Source organism: Equus przewalskii, chromosome 1 (assembly GCF_037783145.1).
Source record: "Equus przewalskii isolate Varuska chromosome 1, EquPr2, whole genome shotgun sequence".
NCBI classification, from domain to species: Eukaryota; Metazoa; Chordata; class Mammalia; order Perissodactyla; family Equidae; genus Equus; species Equus przewalskii.
Genome location: NC_091831.1, coordinates 46,596,415 through 46,615,548, shown reverse-complemented (window position 1 = coordinate 46,615,548; position 19,134 = coordinate 46,596,415). Strand labels below are relative to the sequence as shown.

The 19,134-nt window shown below is 36.7% G+C and overlaps 1 long non-coding RNA gene across 1 annotated transcript; it reads right to left on the bottom strand.

Annotated features, from left to right (window-relative positions):
* Positions 1-1,036: 1,036 nt before the first annotated feature.
* On the bottom strand, positions 1,037-12,501 carry LOC139082033 (uncharacterized). The gene is made up of 3 exons (XR_011537691.1): positions 12,363-12,501; positions 4,248-4,376; positions 1,037-2,548 (listed from the first exon to the last, which is right to left on the bottom strand). It is a non-coding gene; the product is annotated as an uncharacterized lncRNA (long non-coding RNA).
* Positions 12,502-19,134: the final 6,633 nt, after the last annotated feature.

The following is a 19,134-nucleotide window of genomic DNA, read 5'->3' as shown; positions in this document are numbered from 1 at the left end:
CAGAAGCTCTGACTGCCCATGGGTCCTGTCCCCGTGCTATTCCACACTACTCTCTAAATAAAAAGAGCACTACTGCCAGATCTTGAGAGTCCAAGAAATCTTTCTTTTGACTCCTCAGCTCAGCGACCCCGCATCAGGAGGAGGGGATAAAACGGCTACGGTCAACTTCAATTTGCATTATTACAGTTTAGCAATCTCAGAGAAGAGAAAATCTTCTTTTTGCAATTCAGTAGACAGGGTTCTGATCAGCCTAGCTTGTGTCGTAAGCGCAACTCAGAACTGTTCACCATGGCCAATCAGTACGATACTATGATTAGAAGCTCTACTGGAACAACATGGAATGTAATAAGGAGAAGCAATTCCCCCAAGTGTGCATGTGTGCACGCAAGCACGTGCGTGTGTGTGTTTGGCAAGAGTTGATACTGGATTTGCTCCTAACAGAAGAAGGAGAAAATAGATGTTGAGTATAGGAAGTCAACAGATGTCCACTGCACAAACTCTGAGTACCAATTGTCGAAAGAATATGCCTTCACAGTAGGTTTAGACCCAGAAGTTAGGATTCCTCAGCAAAAATTTTGTTCTCTGGGGTGGTTTATTAGAAAGCCTATAGAATTCACAGGAAAATATTGGCTTAATTTTATTTTTAAGAAAAGATCTTATGGACAATAAAACAAAATATAGCAATCTAATTCTTCCTTTAGTTGTGTTAAGAGTACATCCAAGGGGATTGTTTTTATTACAGTTTTCCATTTGTCACCAACATAGTCCCAAATGATGTTAGTGTTATCATTGCTTGTCTTTGATCTGAAATATATGGTGTAATGTCGTTATCATGCCGCCCAGCTCTAGCACAGTAGTCCATGGGCAGAACGGAAAGCCTCTAGGAATGTGAAGCTTCCTTCTCTTAATTTTTCTCTTCCTTCTTTGAAATCCACCCTCATCAATATGTACAAATAAATTTAATTTTTTTCTAATAGCAAGTAGAACATAGTTTCTGTCACATTTTTCCTCTAAGGAACATGACACATAAAAATGACTTGCATTTTTATTTATTTAAGAAAATATTTTAAAATCTCTGAAATCAGGATGAGTTTCACGCTTGATATCAAAATATATTTGCTAGCCTATTTTTCTTGAAAATTTCTTATGAATACATGGCTCAAATTATAATTGATAGCATTGTACTATCAGAGTAATATGAAATTAATTCTCATTGGATAAAAGGAGCTGAACATAAGTATTTTACATATTGTTCTTATTGGAATTATTATAAATCTCTTTATTGTTAGGCTGTTAAAATTCTTAGTTATAACACTTTCAGTCTACAAAGAACCCACTTACACAGCAACAGAAGAAGAAGATTCTCCATCTTGGAACGGAGATAGCTGTGCTATTTAACCCATCTGGTTGTAAAATATGTAACCCAGATAGACTGATGGAGCATTGTACACAAGGGACATATTTTATGATAAATTTAAAATAGAAATCAAAAGTAACTAAGAGTCTGATATTAGGAAAAGTGACATTAGCTTACTAAAGTTATTGTGCTATCTTCAATAGCAAGAAGCTTAGCCGGGAAATAAGTATAAATTGAATCTTTAAGAGGACTATAAAATGACACCTCTGCTTTTTATTCACCACTAAAGTATTGGTACAAAATGTTACATTGCAGAATTTGGTGGGGTATGCACAAACATTGATCATTTGTCCTACTTCAGACGACAAATACAAGTGTTTTAGTACACTGCCTTTGAAATTGATTTCCAAGGAAGAATTTCCTTCCTTTCAGTAGATTTTTCAAAATACTGGCTTCTGCTTCCCTGGTGATCTCAAGAATGTCTGCACTGGCGGCCTGTCTGGTGATGCAGAGGTTAGGGTCCCGCATTCTGCTTCAGTGGCCCAGGGTTTGCTGGTTCAGATCTTGAGGATGGACATATGCACCATTTATCAAGTCATGCTGTGGCAGATGTCCCACATATAAAATAGGAAGATGGGCACAGATGTTAGCTCAGGGCCAGTCTTCCTCAGCAAAAAGAGGAGGATTGGCAGCAGATATTATTAGTTCAGGGCTAATCTTCCTCAAAAAAAAAAAAAAAGACCCAAAGAATGTGTGTGTTGGGGCTTGCCCTGTGGCTGAGTGGTTAATTTTGGTGAGTTCCACTGCTTTGGCATCCTGGGTTAGGTTCTGGGCAGGAACGTATACCACTCATCTTGTTGGAAGCCATGCTGTGGCAGCAACCCACATACAAAATAGAGAAAGATTAGCACAGATGTTAGGTTGGGGTGAATCTTAGCCAAAAAAAAAAAAAAATGTCTGCATGAAGCTTTAGCTCTTTGTCCTTGAGCCATTTCTCTGTTCTATTGGCATCTTCATCTTCTCTGCCCTGATCAGCATCCTCCACACATAGGAGCCATAGAAGTCCTTTTAAAAATCTTTTTTGTTGGGGAAAGTCACTTCTTGCTTGAAGACAACATTGAAAGAGTTTGCTCACGAATATCATCACTTATGCATTCTTGTCAATATTGGGGAAGACACATGTATTAAAATCTATAAAATAAAGAGAATAATATAATCATTGAAACAACTGATGTTAATGTTGTTAACAACATTAACAATGAAACAGTTACTCTCCACTCTTGACGTCCAAAGTCACTGCAGACATCAGTTAAGAAAACCAAATAAGGAATTTCACATTTTCATAACTTTACCCACATCAGGAAGTTTAGTGGGGAATGTACGAGTTTGGTGACTTCAGCTTCTTAACTTGACCAATACAAATTAGAAACCAGGAAATAAAATGAAGTTATTTAGCCTGGAGGCAGCACTATTGGACCAGTAGATCACCCGAAATTGTACCTACACAGATAAGACTGTGATTGTATTTGTACGTGAGGCACGACTGAGGGTATCCACAACTTTATGAAAGTTTATAAAGGGGTCTGTTACCAAGGAATGTTTAAGAACCATTCTGGTAGTTCTGTGTGGTCAATAAAGTAGAGAAAGAAGGAACACAGTAGCAGTAGCTCTGAAAATATATGAGCTAGCTAATGAAGCCAAGAAAATAATTTATGCACATGATAAAGGAAATCTATATGTTTATATGTACACAAGTAAAATATCCAGTATCTACTAAATGCCCCATTAGCTTTTAAATTCCCAACTTATCAGACACTGAATTTTCACCACGTCAGTTAAAAATGAACTTTTCGATCCAATAGAAGAAAAATAAACCTTGTCCTTTCTTGGTTCCCCTAAATTCCTTTATGTTCGGGTAACAATATTTAAGGTTTGGAAAGTTAATCATTCCAGTCCTCAGTTTTCACTTCTGTAGTCCTTGATAATTTGTCATACTTCAGAACACGGATGGCATTTTAGTTCCAATCTAAGCTGGAATTCCAATAATAACTCAAGGGAGTCCCTCTGACAACTCCAGGAAAGACCACGTGAAGAGACAAGCTTCAGACTTGGAGAAATATTTGCAAACTATGTATCCAACGTAGGACTAGGTATCTAGAATACATAAAGAACTCTCAAAACTCAATAGTGGGAAAAAAAAAAACATATTTCTATTAGAAAATGTGCAAAAGACGTAAATGTACTTTTTACTTAGAAGTATATACAAATGGCAAAGAGCGCATTAAAAAGATTAAAGGATTTTCAGCTCATTGGCCATCAGGGAAAACAAATTAAAACCACAAGGGGTTATCACTGTCATTTAACATTTAACTGCATTTAACAGAATAATCAAAATAAAAGATTGTGACAACATGGAATTCTGGTATGGACACAGAGAAAATGAATCTTTCATACATTGCTGATGGGCATGTGAAATGGTACAGTAACTCAGAAAAGGGTTAGGTAGTTTCTTAGAAAGCTAAACACGCAACTACCAGATGACCCAGCAATTGATCTCTTGGGCGTTCATTCCAGAGAAACAAAAATGTGTGTTCACATATCTGTACACAAATGTCCACAGCACCTTTATTCATAATAGCCTAAAACATGGAAACAACTCGAATGTTCTTCAAAGAATGAATCGTTAAATAATCTGTGGCACTTTCGTACCATGAAATACTTCTCAGAAATAAAAAGAAGCAAACTACTGAAATACACAACAACTTGAATGAATCTCCAGGGAATTATGTTGAATGAAAAAAAAAAAAAAGAGGCAATCCCAAAAAGTTACATCACATATGATTCTATATAACATTTTTGAAGTGACTCTGTTATGCGCTGAGTTGATTACCTTCAAAATTCATATGTTGCAGGCCAGCCTGGTGGCACAGCAGTTAAGTTCACACGTTCCACTTCAGCGGCCCAGGGTTCACCGGTTTGGATCCTGGGTGCGGATCTGTGCACTGCTTATCAAGTCATGCTGTGGCAGGCATCCCAAATATAAAATAGAGAAAGATGGACACAGTTGTTAGCTCAAGGCCAATCTTCCTCAGCAAAAAGAGGAGGATTGACTGCAGATGTTAGCTCAGGACTAATCTTCCTCAAAAAAAAAAAAAAAAGAAAGAAATTCACATTTTGAAGCCCTAACCCCTAGTACCTCAGAATACAACTTTACTTGGAGATAGGACCGTTAAAGAGGTAATTAAGATAAAATGAGGCCATTAGGGCAGGGCGTAATCAAATCTAACTGGTGTCCTTATAGGAAGAGGAAATGTGGACACACGAAGAGACCTCAGGGATGCACGAGTGCAAAGAAAAGATCATGTGAGGACAGAGCAAACCAAAGAGAGAAACCTCAGAAAAAATCAACCCTGCCGATCCCCCGCTTGGTCCTTCTAGCCTCCTTGGACTTCACTACCTCCTGGTGCTGATGGAACTCTTCTGTAGTTCAGCTGTGTGGCGGGTGGTAAACACACTGACCTGCGTATACACATGCTAAGTTTACAGAGCTAAATACACACACACACACACAAACAAATACAGGTAAAACTGGGGAAATCTGAATAAGGTTGGTAGACCATATCAAGGTAAATATCTTGGTTGTTATATTATATTATAGTTTTGCAAGATGTTACATTTAGGGCAAACTAAGTCAAGGGTACACAGGATCTTTCTGTATTGTGTCTTACAATTGCATGTGAAATTAAAATTATACTGATAAAAATATTTATTAAAAATGGCTATTATTTAAATAGGGGTCCTGCATCTTCCTTGTTCAAATTATTTATAGTTATTGTATAATTTGTGTTGTTATTCTTGGGGTTTTTTTTTTTTACCATTTATTTTGACAGATTATTCAAAGGCAGACAAAGACAAAATGGTCTTTATTTGAGGAAAATAAAGATAACTCATTATCATTGAACTATCAATATAGTTTATTCTATTTACAAATTACAAGAGAAAAAGCATTATTTTATTATTGTAGTTTGAATCGCAGTCAAGAAATTCTAGTATGTATGTGAAATGTAACTTGCCTACTAGCATTTATTCATTCCTTTTTTTTGTTTGTTTATTTGTAATTATCTTGAATTATACTTTGAGAGTTACATTCCACCTCACCAAAGGAATTTAATGTGAGTCACTTCAATTCTCACCAATTTCTTGGTGGTAGAGGGTGTGGTGTTTGAGGACTCTGTGTCATAGCGTCTGTGGGGGCGGAGTACTAGCCGTTCTTAGGTATCGGAATAAAGATATCTGAATCCTTTGAGATGTGCTTTTGACCATTTTGCACTCAGTCTTTTATCAAAATCACTTACTGGTAGATCATCCCTTTTTACTTACTGCGAGGCCTCTGAAGTGTCAGCTTTCTCTTAGTAAATGTCGTTCTACTCTCAAGGGTACAGAAAATATTTGGTTGCTTCCATTGCTCTCATATCACTCTGGGTCTAAATTAAACTTTATGCAGCTTTTTAAGACTCTGTACTGCCTCAGGGCTATTCACAGGTAAAGGTGATATCATTCTGCTCTATCTGCATTGGGATGAGAGCCAGTCTTAAAGCTATCTGCAGAAACATTCCACATAATAATATCTCTATGAGTCTTCCATTGCTTTGTAAAAAAATCACCTCGAAACTTGGTGAATGAAAACCACAGAAATATATTATCACCATTGGACTAGGAATTTAGGCTTAGCTGTTTCTCTGGCTCAGGCTCTCTCACAGGTTGCAATTATTTTAAGCCATCTCACACAGTTGTTGGCAGACCTCAGGTCCTCACTTGCCAGAGACCAGTTCTTTTTCTTGTGGCTTCCTCTGCAGGACCACTTACAACCTGGCAGCTTGCCATCTCCAGAGTGAGGGCTCCAGGAAAGAGAAAGGAGAGAGCTGGCAAGACGGAAGTGATGGTCTCAGAAATGACATCCTAGTAATTTCAATATATTTTATTTAATAAAAGGAAGTTACTAGGTGCAGCCCACACTCAAGGGGATAGGATTACACACGGGCCTGACATGCAGTGTTGTGGATCTTTGGGGGCCATCTCAGAGGCTGCCTACCACACTAACTTACTGCCCATACGCTATGCCCGCAGCCTGTGCAAAGGGGAGATCTGGACGCCTGCTGTTTCTCAGGAAAGACAGAGATCTCCTCTGTTCCGGAATAGTAAGAACGTCAATGTCCTGCTGCCCTTCAGCCTCCTCTCACTCCTCACACCTATCAACAAATTAGCACAGGGATGGAGATGTCAGAGTATGGGGACACAATTCTGTGCTTCCTCCCAAGGAATGATTTCCATTATTCCTGACAGTTTTCATCTAACATGGAAGTGAGGTAGCTTGCCTCTTCATCTGTTTTTCCAAATCTACTCTTTATGCCCTGAATCCTTCAAGGCTAGGATTTTTGAAACCCAAGAGCATTGCATCACTTTTATTGATTTCTATATTCTTTTGTGTTCTCCTTTCTTTGAGGAAGTAAGCATAGAACAATCTAGATCTTGCTTAAATAGAGGTAATATCATGGAGTAATGTCAAGAATGAGGGGGAAAGTAAAGCATGCTAAAATGCATCAAATTTTCATCTTATCATATTATTCCATAAAATAATATTAAGAGATTCCAAAAAGGATTGTTAAGATTTAAGGAATCTAAACAATGCCTTTCAAAAGAATAAATTGAGGAGAAAATTTACTAAAATATGGTAAAGACTTTTCACAGAAAATCCTACACAAACTATACTTAATGATTACATACTAGATGATTCCCCTTCAAAGCAGAAAGAAGACTGAGATGGTCCCTGTCCTCATTGGTAATCAAAATTGTTTGGAAGGTTCTAGCTAATGCAATGGCAAGAAAATAGAAATACTGGGAATAGAAGAATCAAATGTGTCTCTACTTACAGATGATATAACTGTGTATATAGAAAACTGAAGAGACTATTAGAATACACAATAATTTGGTAAGAAGACAATAACGATATTTGTAAATAGTATAGATGTATATACTCAGAGAACATTTTATTACATAGGTATGTATGATTTAAGAGAATCACACATCCCCAGAGGCCATTCCAAAATTGATAGCTTGAATGTATTTGCATATAAATACACTCAAGGCTCATTATATTGTGAAACTCTCTAGTGCATCAATAGAATTCATTGTAAAGTAAAACAGAAGCCAACAAACAAAAAATAACTTTGTTGTCTTTTTGTTTTTTGGTGAAGATGAGTTCAGAACTTCCTTTTGTGTGGATAATATTCACATCCTCACCAAGACCTCTCCTGAAAATTCCAGCCTACCACGCACTATAGCCCAGAGATGCCCCCAATGCTCCGTGCAATACGCAACTCAAACTGAACATGTGCAATCCGGAACATAAACCCTCCTTCTTCAGGAGAAAAATTACAACTTAACTCAGTTTATTATCACGACTTCACTCTTTTAGATAAGATCATCACCCATCTATCGGTCACACAGGTAAGAATGACTGAAATCATTCCTGAAGTTTTCTCTCTTTCTTTGTCCTCATTATTCTGTTTCTTTGATATTGCTAAAATCGCCATCCATCTTGCCTCTCTTACTGCCATTTTCTTATTGCAGATCCACATTACCTCTCAAATAAACTATTCAAAGTTTTTTGTTGGTAGGTTTTTCTATCACCAGTCATTGCCTCCGATCCATTCTGAACCTCATTGCCAGATTTATCTTCCTATTGCAGACATTTAATTCCATTAGACATATTAAAAATAAAACAATCAATAACAAAGTTCAACTGAATCACTCTCTCCCATTGATGTGGGTCTGAGCACACTAACCTGGCAATTCATGCCTTTTTAATATATTCCTATCTTACATCTTCCAACTCTTGTTCTCACAGTCTAAATTCTCGTCAAACTGAACTATTTGCTGGTCTCTCTACACAACCTATCCTTCCCCACCTCTGAGAAATTAGGTTGCCTCTATCTTCAATACCTCTCTTCATCATCACATGCTACAAATTACCCATTCTTTACATACAGTATATTTTTGCTGAAATTTTCTAGCCAGAAATAACTTCACCTTTCTCTGAACTCCACTAGCATTTTGACTGTAATATTTTTATAGCATTTATCTCATCTATTTTATATTAGAGTTATTTATATACATTCCATTTCTACCCTATTTGAACATCAACTTCTTGGATCTAGGAACCATAACTTAGGGCTTTTTAACCTCCTAGCTTCAACAAAGTATTTTTCATATAAAGATATTGAGGGCTTATTGTTAAATGAATGTTTTCTATAAAATTAAGCAATTTTGACTAATTTGAACAGTTGGCTAACATTTGGCTATGGACTTTGGTAGATATTTCTTCAGCCTTAAAGACTTTGGATTTAAAGGAAATATTTGTTTTCCTACTTATATAACAACTTTCAGCTGAGAGTCTTATTCCTACTCTTAGTTTGGACTCCACTAGAGATGAAAATCTACCTTGGAAGCTTTGGAAATAAAAGAATTTTATCTGTGGCCTTTCTTAGACTCGACTTTCAAAGTAGTTTATAGCACCTAATGTTTTTAAAGCCAATATAATAAGGAGATAGAATCACTGAGGAAATGTCCAGTAAATTTTTCAGCAGGGTACACTTTTCTACCTTGTCTTGGTCGCATCCTTAAATGGAACGCCCTCTCTCTGGAAATCTGGGAGAGGAGGCCTGAGGGAGAAGGCTCCACCTTATTCTCATAGGTGGTCAAAGAGAGCAAGGATCTCCAATGACGGACCATACAGTAATGACAAACTCAAGGTTGACAACTGAGCCAAAATAAGAAAACCAGGCTCTTGATACGGACTAAGTAAAGAAACTTTTAAAATTATGCTACTTATAATAATTATTAGCATTTTATGAGCTCTGTTCTGGCCAGGCACTAAATGAATCTCATTTAATCCTCATAATAGCCCCATAATGTAAGTAATATTTTCATCATTTTACATTGGCGAATCTTGGTGCTCACAGAGGTCAAACTATTCGTGCGATTAAGTGCAGCAATTAAGTCTCTATGTTTTAGAATCAGACAAAATGGGATCTGAGTAGTGACTGTGCTTATAACTACTTGAATTATTTATTACCTTGCTTTCCTTATATATAAAAAAGAGATAGTAATACCTACATCCTCCATCTTTGAGGTGGACAGAATTTAAAGTGGCCTTCACGGTCTCTACCACTTGGTTTCCCCGCCCTTGTATAATCTGTTTTAGTGTGAGGGCGACCTGTGACTTGCTTCTAACCAATAGAATATGGCAAAAGTTTTGGAATGTTGCTCTCTTGATTACATTGCTCAATATCAGACCCCATCCTACTAGTCAACTTGTTTTAGATTCTTGCTTTCCTTATTGGCTTGATGAAGAAAGCAGTCATATTTTGGGAGGATCACACGACTCAGAACAGTGGGTTGACTCTGGAAGCTGAGGACCTCAGTTTCACAACGACAGGGACCATAATTCAGCCAACAATCATATAAGCTTGAAGAGATAGTAGTGTCAAGTGAAACTGTAGTCTCTGCTGACACCTTGACTGCAGACTCGAGATGCTGAAGCAAAGGATCCAGTCAAGCTGTGCTCAGACTCTAAACCCATAGAAACTGTGAGATAATGAATGTATTCTTGTTTTAAGATGTTAAGTGTGTGGTAATTGTTATGCAAGAATATAAAACTAATACAGATTTTGAAGCCTGGGAGTGGGTGTTTTGGTCAAATATCTAAAAATGTGAGAACAGTTTTAGAATCAGGCAGAAGACTGAGGCTGAAATAATTTCATGGAGCATGATAGAGAAAGCCTAAATTACCTTGAACAACTGTTAGTAGAAATATGGACTTGGAAGACACGGCTGGTAAGGGCTCAGAAGGAAGCGAGGACCATATTTTTGGAAACTAGAGGAAGAGGGGTCCTTGTTAAATAGCAACAGAAATTGTCTCCTGTGGTCATGTGGGAGGCAGAACTTATAATTATTGAACTTGTTATATAGCTAAGGAGATTTCTAACAAAATGCTGAAAATGTCACCCTGAGGGCTTCTTACTGCTTATAATAAAATGTGAAAGAAGAGAGATTAATTGAGGGAAGAATTATTAAACAAAAAGAAACTAGGGCTTGATGGTTTAGAAAATTCTCAGTCTCTCCCCATAACAAAAGCTGTTAAAGTTAGGAAATTGCTTCTGGAAACGTGGCACAGAGAAAAAGGGCGTGCCTATAAAACATTTTGCTAAAACCACAAAAGATCAAAAGGTCACAGTATTCAGTCACACAAAAACCCTTTCAAGAGATTAAGGATGTGATTCACAGGCTTCTCAGTCACCCCAAGGGCTCTAGGAATCTTAAAGACACTGACCCTCCGTCATCTCAAAAGGAGCCAAAGATAGAGAAGGGATTATCATGGGGAAAAAAATGTGTACGTGGCAACTGTACAAAAAAAAAAGTGAAAATTGAAATCCACCGTAGACCCCCAAAGGTCTTGAGATAACTATTTCAGCAGAGACACTGCCATACTGGACTGAAAATAATCGAGAGTACAAAATGCCAGGACCCAGTTGGACCCTCACAATGCTATTGGTGCAAAGCAGGTTGATAAAACAATTCAGATGCAAACACATACAAACTATCTTTTACAATTGCTCTATTGTGGACCTTGAGTGAGATGGAAGCAGCTATTCAGAATGCTTATTTTGCAAAGGTTTAAAAAATGAAGTATAATTTTTTCCACTGACAAAATTCACTGGAAGAGCTACTGGAAGGGACTGTCATCTACCTTCTTGTTTGCAAAGATCTTCAAAATCTTTCTGATACGATCAAAAGTGTTCTCAGTATTTTCTGAGCAGGATGATTTAATGATCTCCCCTGTATTATCAGGGGAGGGTATAGGAAGCGGAGGAAACAACAACCAAATAGACTATTATAACAGGCTTTTTGAAAAGACTGGTTTTGTAGAATGTTTACTGACAGTATGTTTTTCTGCAGAAATCTCCCCAGGGAAAGAGATCAGTAACAGTGAGGCAACAGCAATGCAATTTATAGATGTGGTTGATAAGTCAAGTCAAAAGCCAGAAAGCTTTCTGGGCCAAGACGAGATGGACTACCATAGTTATTACTGAAACCTTGCTCTCTAGGTTAGAGTCATAAAGAATAATTCACCATAAAGAGTAGTGTTTTGAGGTAGTTGTAAAGTTTATTAGTTTTTTTTGGTTTAGATGAGTCACTAAACGATTATTATTTAACGAGTTCCATCTTTGGACTAGTATAATTAGCTAAAATATAAATTAAATCATCCTATATGAAAATCGTCAATGGCTTCTTATCACATTCAAGATATCCTATTTAAAAACCCAAGAGATTTTACACAATATATTAACTGCCTATATTTTTATTCTTTTTTCTTTATCCCTTGCTGACTGCCTTACAACTTCATTCTTCTGTATTGAATTTTTTTTGTTTCTTTTTTCATTTAGATCCTCTAAATGGTCAAATTCTCACCTGAGGATTTTCAGGCAATACAATTTTCTCTGGCTGAAGTACTCTGATTTATCTTTCCTCCTGAAACACAAACACACACACACACACACACACACACACATAGTTATAAGATCTTTAAAAATAATTCCTACTTGGGGCTGGCCCAGTGGCCGAGTGGTTAAGTTCGCGCGCTCTGCTGCAGGCGGCCCAGTGTTTCGTTGGTTCGAATCCTGGGCGCGGACATGGCACTGCTCATCAGACCACGCTGAGGCAGCGTCCCACATGCCACAACTAGACGGACCCACAACAAAGAATATACAACTATGTACCAGGGGGCTTTGGGGAGAAAAAGGGGGAAAAAAAATAATAATAATTCCTACTCATCACTTAGGAAAATTCTTTAACTCTCAATCTAAATTTGGTTTCCTTCACAAAATTTCTTATAATCAATAGTGCTTTTCCTTCATTTAATTTGCCATATTTCATCATTATTTACCTGTGAGATTCTTTGTTTTTTATCTGTCTTTCCTATTAGACTGCGATTTCCATGAACGTAAAGATTTTGCCTGTTTTGTTTATCATGGTTAATCCGTGTAGGGCACTGTAAGTGGGATACATAAAGCATTCAATTAATACTTGAGAATGAATTAAAAAGTGAATGGTTAATAGATATTTTGTACAAATATATATATATTCATAGTTAATATAATATCTCCATTAGCACTCTCACTCCCCTTTTTTGTTAGAGGACCTGATATCTTTGAAATGTATTAAAATTTTTAAATTTCTGTTTATGTGATTATACTTTGCCAATTCCCAGTTAGCCGTTTCTTCCTTTAGTCATATCCTTAGGATCCTAAATTAGGAAACCTTAACATCCTAGTCAAAAAGAGGAGTAATGTTGGGCTGGCCCCGTGGCCGAGTGGTTAAGTTTGTACGCTCCGCTGCAGGTGGCCCAGTGTTTCGTTGGTTCGAATCCTGGGCGCGGACATGACACTGCTCATCAAACCACGCTGAGGCAGCATCCCACATACCACAACTAGAAGGACCCACAACGAAGAATATACAACTATGTACTGGGGGGGGGCGGGGGGGGCTTTGGGGAGAAAAAGGAAAAAATAAAATCTTTAAAAAAAAAAAAAAAGAGGAGTAATATAGCAAAATAGGCACACTCCTGATAGTAGAAAGCATTAAGTCTTGCATAATGTTAGAATCAATAAAATGATTTTGATTAAAATTCTAAAATATAGGTTTTGTTTTATGCTCCAGTATTTAGTATAAGTCTTGCTCAGTTTCTCATCTTATCTCAATTAGATTCTCTCCTCTGTCAGCCTGGCTATAATTAGGAGCCTAGAGAACACATTAGTTTGCTGTTAGCCACATGTTTTCAATTTAAGTTCCTATCTGTCATCTTCCTGGCATAAATAAATGGCCTCTCCATAGTTGTCAGTTATTTGCAAAGTCCAGAGGAGAACACGGCAGCACCGCTCAATATATTGCATGTACGAAGCTGCATCATAGGAAGAAAGGGAAATTTGAATCATTTAAGATTTTATCTACATACTCACTGTTTCCTGACAAAAATATACCCAATGCTATCAGCCTCTACTTTTCTGGTTTAGTTTTTGTTTTCTAAAACTATATAAATATAAAAATGTCTACCAGCATGATATGGGAGAAGCCAGGCAGGATGGGTCCTGGGTCCTTTCAATGTATTCATTAATTTAGTTAAATCAAGAGATTTCCTCTGTTTTTCTAAGTTCAGTTTTCTCATCTGCAAAATGGGCAAAATACGTATTTGTCTAAGTCCAAAGAACTACACCAGGGCATGTCTAATGAAGTCTCTCAGCTCTAGTGTCTTCCGTCCCCTTAAGAAGAAGATGGTACATCAAAATGAAGCTATTGCTTAACTCACACAGTACAAGTCTTGCCTACTTTTTGAACCAATAAAATTAAGTTCAAATTGAAACTAGAAAACAGAAATTCTCTTTGTTAAAAGACATTTAAATTAAAAGTCATTGTAGGTGTCTCTTCTTTCAAAATTTTTATCTTTCCTTTAGCCTGTCAGTTCATTGCATTCATGTTGTTCTACTCAATGTTGGTAAAAATGAATAAATTAATCAATTAAAAGGAAAATATTTTAAAAATTAAACAAAGAGTTGCATATTTAATTACTCAGGCTTTCGATTCACTTTTTATCTCTCAAAGTACACATTCTCATGCATAAGTAATACGTTAAAAACAAGTGAATTTTCAATCATTTTACATTCCACTTTTAACAAGGTCTCAAAAGTTTGTGAAGCAAGAGAGGTCTTTAAAGCAAGAGAAAAGAGTCCCGAGTTTTTGCACAACTGGGTGAATGGATTTGACTCAAGCAGGCAATGATTCTAAGAGTTGTCACTGTCTGATGACTGGTGCCTGTGAGCTGAAGACTTTAACCATTCCCAGTAGGGATTAGATGCGGGCATTGGCAAGAAAGAAGCCAGATTTTCTATAAAAGGTCATGAGCACTGAGGCCTTTGGGTTTGGTAGAATACTGAGGAGCCAGAAGTGTGCTAGAAGTCAGGATATCACGGTTCCTGTTCTTTCCGTATCAAAAGCTGTGCATCTTTTGGGCTTATTTTATATCTCATAAAATAAGGCATTTCTAAAAGATAATATCTAAAGCTCATGCCAGCAATGCTGTTCAATGATTAGGGCATTAAGCCTTGTTACTTAGACTTGGCTTGCCAGATCTCATTGATCCTCAGACTGTCTCTGATGCTTTTGCTAAATTATTAGTTGCCAGTATCATCACTAAAAATGGGCCTGTGGTGGGCCTTGGAATCTGTATTTTTTTAAAACCTCTCCAGAGGCCAACATAGATAAAACAAACTTCAGTGAACTTGACAGAGATCTGAAATACCTAGTCTACCTTGTGCCTCAGAGACCCTTATTTTTTAATTTTTAATTCTAAAATTAACATATAAAATTATAGAAAACTTGGAAAATATAAGAAAAAAATCCCAAACCATTCATAATATAAAAGCATAATATAACTACTATTAACAGTTTTTATTTTTTATTTCTGCTAATATATGCCCTGTTACATAGAGTATATTTTATATATAGTATTATGAAAATCGGTTCATATATTATGCTATTATTTTAAGATATAATGAACATTTTCTCGTGCCATTAAAAATTCTTTGAAAGTAAAATGCAATGGTTACATTTCTTTCATAATACAGGATTTTGTAATGACTATTTATCATCTAGTTTTAAATTCTTTATAATTATAAAAATGTATGATAAATACTTTAGTTTGTTAATGTTAGTCCACATCTTCTTTCATTTCCTTGAGGAGAAAGTCAAAGAATTCCACTAAATTGGAGAAGCTGTGTGGACCACTGTGTATGCCTGCACTAAGTTTGACACTGGCCCGAGAATTTGAAGGGTAAGAAAGAAATGGGGAAGGTTGTGTAGGAAGTTATTTAAGTGCAACTGCTAGAGTCTTAGATTTCTCCTTTATAGAGAACAACTACAGAGATATGCATCCTCAGCAAGGCTGTATTTCATAAATTTAAACAGTTACGGCTGGGTAAAGAGAAACTGCATATAACCTCAGTCTTCCTTGCTCTTTTTCCCTTAGGGGGTTTTTGTGGAAACTGCAGGCATTTTCAGAAATTTGTTGAAAGCTGTGTCGAGGATGACTAATGTTGGCAAATGCTAGTTTGAAGTGTATTTGATTATGTTTTTCTGAGACAGATTATTTCAATAACTCCAGTGGTATGTTTGATAAATCCAGGTGCATAATTGAAAATAATTGATATGTATCTTTTATGTAGCAAGGAAAACACTTTTTGAATATTTTATAGGAGACCCTGAGTTAGTACTTCTGAGATAAGCTATCGAGACTAGCTGTTTACCTCAACTGGAAATGATGTGAAATGTCTTTTTATGGCTTTCTTTTCTTATTTCTTTTTAATATTGCTTTTATTTACTTTAATCTCTCAGTGGTTTATTTTCTGAAGACCTTTCCAAACAGTTTCAGGGCTTCGAATGGATTGGATTTGCAAGTGAATTGGTGATTCTCTACGATGGGAGAAAGGCAGTCCTTTCTACCTCTAGAACTCACATCCGAAAAATTAAAGAGGTCACTCTGGCAGAATTGATTTTAGTGGTTATTGCTTAATGAAAATTTCTAAGCTGAAGTTGGTTTGACTGGAAAATACCACCAGTAGGGTGAAAAAGGAGTAAAATCAAAATGGGGATGAATATTAATCAGCACTTGGTGTCTGTTGTGAAAGAAAGGTAGGAAGACTGAAGATGATCTCACTTCCTTTCCTGGGAAGGGCCTCAGGATGCTGGGCTTGACTGAGCCTTGGTCTACACCCTATGTGCTTGGCTGGTATAAGCAGAGGACGGGCCATTGATATGCAGGCTTTTTGACAGATAAATGTGAGCTGGGCCCAAATGATGGTATGCTGAAAACATCAGCTTTTTGATGATAAGAGAGGATTTTGAAACCAGAAGGGCTTCAATAATCTTCAACTAGGACTTGTCAGGTAACAGGTGACAATTGAATCATTCTCAGCAAGGCAGCTTCTTGCTCCAAAATGTGTGGTTTTCTCATTGTTCTCTCCTCTGCATCCACTTAACAGAGGAAGGGCCTCAACACAGGTTGTAAAGAGAGTAGCTTGAGACTGTAACTAATTCTTTGGCTCTGCTAATTGTACTTACATTATGTGGACAAATAAATACAAGTTGCAATCTGGATTTTTAATTATACACTTAAAAATTTATAAGAAACTTCCTCATTTCACAGTTAAGAAAAGTCCAGAGAATCCATGTGGCTTGCCTAAGGCCAGACAGCTAATTTGTGGCATAGCTGACACTGTAATTCGTCTCCTTACCCCAAGTCCATTTCATTTCCTCAAACAATACTGCTCCCTGCTTAGAGATCTGGTGAAAACAGAACATCAACTGCTGCAGCATCTCCCATGATCTGGAACTACCATAATGTCTTTTCAATGACTGTTGACCTGTGTGAATTCAAACCAGTGACCCCGAGCTATAAAGTCTCAGAACCCTTACATCAAAATACCAAATGCTTATCAAAAATGATAAGCGGTTTTTCTATTAGCAGCAGTCCACATCCCATAAACATATCACTAAGACATTCTCTATTTCGTTCTGAATATATATGGCAAAGTATTTCTTATCATTTATTATCTCTTTTAAATTATTTTTAATCTAAAATATCTCAACCTTGCCTTCTTCCTGTTAGTATCTTTCATCACCAAACAAGGACCCAAGACTTCCGCTTTACGTGATTTTGTTTCCTGCTGCTGTGTGTTCTCACACTGAACACTAAGGCAGGAGTTTTTTTTTTAATCTCCAAGATGTCAAATCGTTTGGGGCATCATTTATAGGCTCCTGGACCCACATCCATTTTCTTCATTAATTGTTCTTATTTTGAAGAAAATAATCGTTTCCTCTTTTTCAAAGTAATGAAGAAATGGGCATTATTTGACATAAATTTAGAGCTTAAACTCAGAGGGAGAGTTTAGCACACTATTACAATTAATGCAACTTCTCAATCTAGTTCAAACTTCTTAGTGTATTCTTGTATTTTTAAATATATTACCAAGGATACTGTATGATCTATGGCTTTAAAGGACATTTTATGACCTATGGCTTTAAAGGCTTTAAATTCTATTTTTATTAATGCAGCTTATCTTCAAATATATTTTATTTTTGCAAGTGCTATGTATTTACATAGTATATGATACTAAGTTAGAGAGTCTCTTATCACAAGGCCCCAAAGCTCTATCTCTTGGTAATTTAAGTACTTAGGAAAATGTGTTGACTATATCAGGGCTTATGAAGTTATTATTTAATTTAGCAAAACAGCAGTACACTCTTTTTTTTTTCCTTGTTTTATAACAATAAAATGCTTAAATATATCCATTAACAACAAATATCTTTCACAGAATAACTTAAACATTGAGAAAAATAAGTATTATGCTCTCTAATATACCAGTTTTCATGTCAAGCGATAATCATGGGAATGTTAACAATTATATCCAAATAATGTATATTAGTACAACCGATCACACTAAACTACTGTGAGTCATACTAAAGTACTTCTAATTTTGAAATTTGCCACAATCTCACTCTTCTTCAAACCCTAACAGTGGCCTGAATCCCTCCCACAAATCATCTCATCCCCCTCCATCTGGCTTTGTCCAGCTGGCTTGTACTCATACTTTATACCTCAGCAACAACGCAGCTCCCCTAGGAAGTTATAGTAGTCCCTGATCCTTAAATGATTTTACCAAAAGAGATGTCAGGCCACTATCATGAAACATCATTTAAAATTAAAGAAAACTAAATACTCGGAGGGAAATATAATGTTTAAGGTGACAAAGAGAAATGGCAAGCAATAGGATACATTGGAGTATATGAGGCAGCCATTTGGTATAAACCCAATTTGGCCTGACTTTGCTTTTTCCAAAAGGGCCTGACCATGGTCATTGAGCACGCATTGTATATCTGCTTTAAATATTTACTATGGCAAGAACAAATGGCCTTAAGATAAAGGTGCAACTTCCCCCGACATTGGCATTTCCCTAACGATAGGCATCTTTCCTTAGGCTAGGAACTGATTGCTGTGCTCACCTTTGACCACCCATCTCACCTGTGACCACCCAGCTTGAGACAACAGACCTGCCACCCTGCTGTGTTCACCCAAGACAGCAGACCTATCTCCTGTGTCCATCAATCACTGTGCTGACAGAGCAGTCTTGCGACTATTGTAAAAGGGACATTTCAATCATATGTGAAACATCCTCAGTGGGGGTATATAACCACTCTGTACACTCCACTTCTTTGGTGCCCTTTATTCCTTCGGAAAGAAAGGCCCCAGGCCATGGTCCTCACATTTTGGCTCAGAATAAACTCGCCTAAATTTTCATTTATAGATTGGTCATGGATTATTTTCATCGACAAAGGATTGGACGATTTAGTATCACCAACAAAGATTTTGCTTTCCCCAAATTTGATCTGTTAACCAACTGAATCTTCAAGCAAAATCTTGTTTTGTTTTTTTTTTCAGAAAAATCAAAAGGCTAATTTTAGATTTATATAAAAACAAAAAAATAATAGTCAAGATAATTTTGAAGAAGAAAAAACATTGTAGCACTTAAACTGTCCAATAAAAAGTTTTATTATAAACCTATGTTAATAAAGATCCTATGGTAATTGCACAGGGATGGAAACATCAA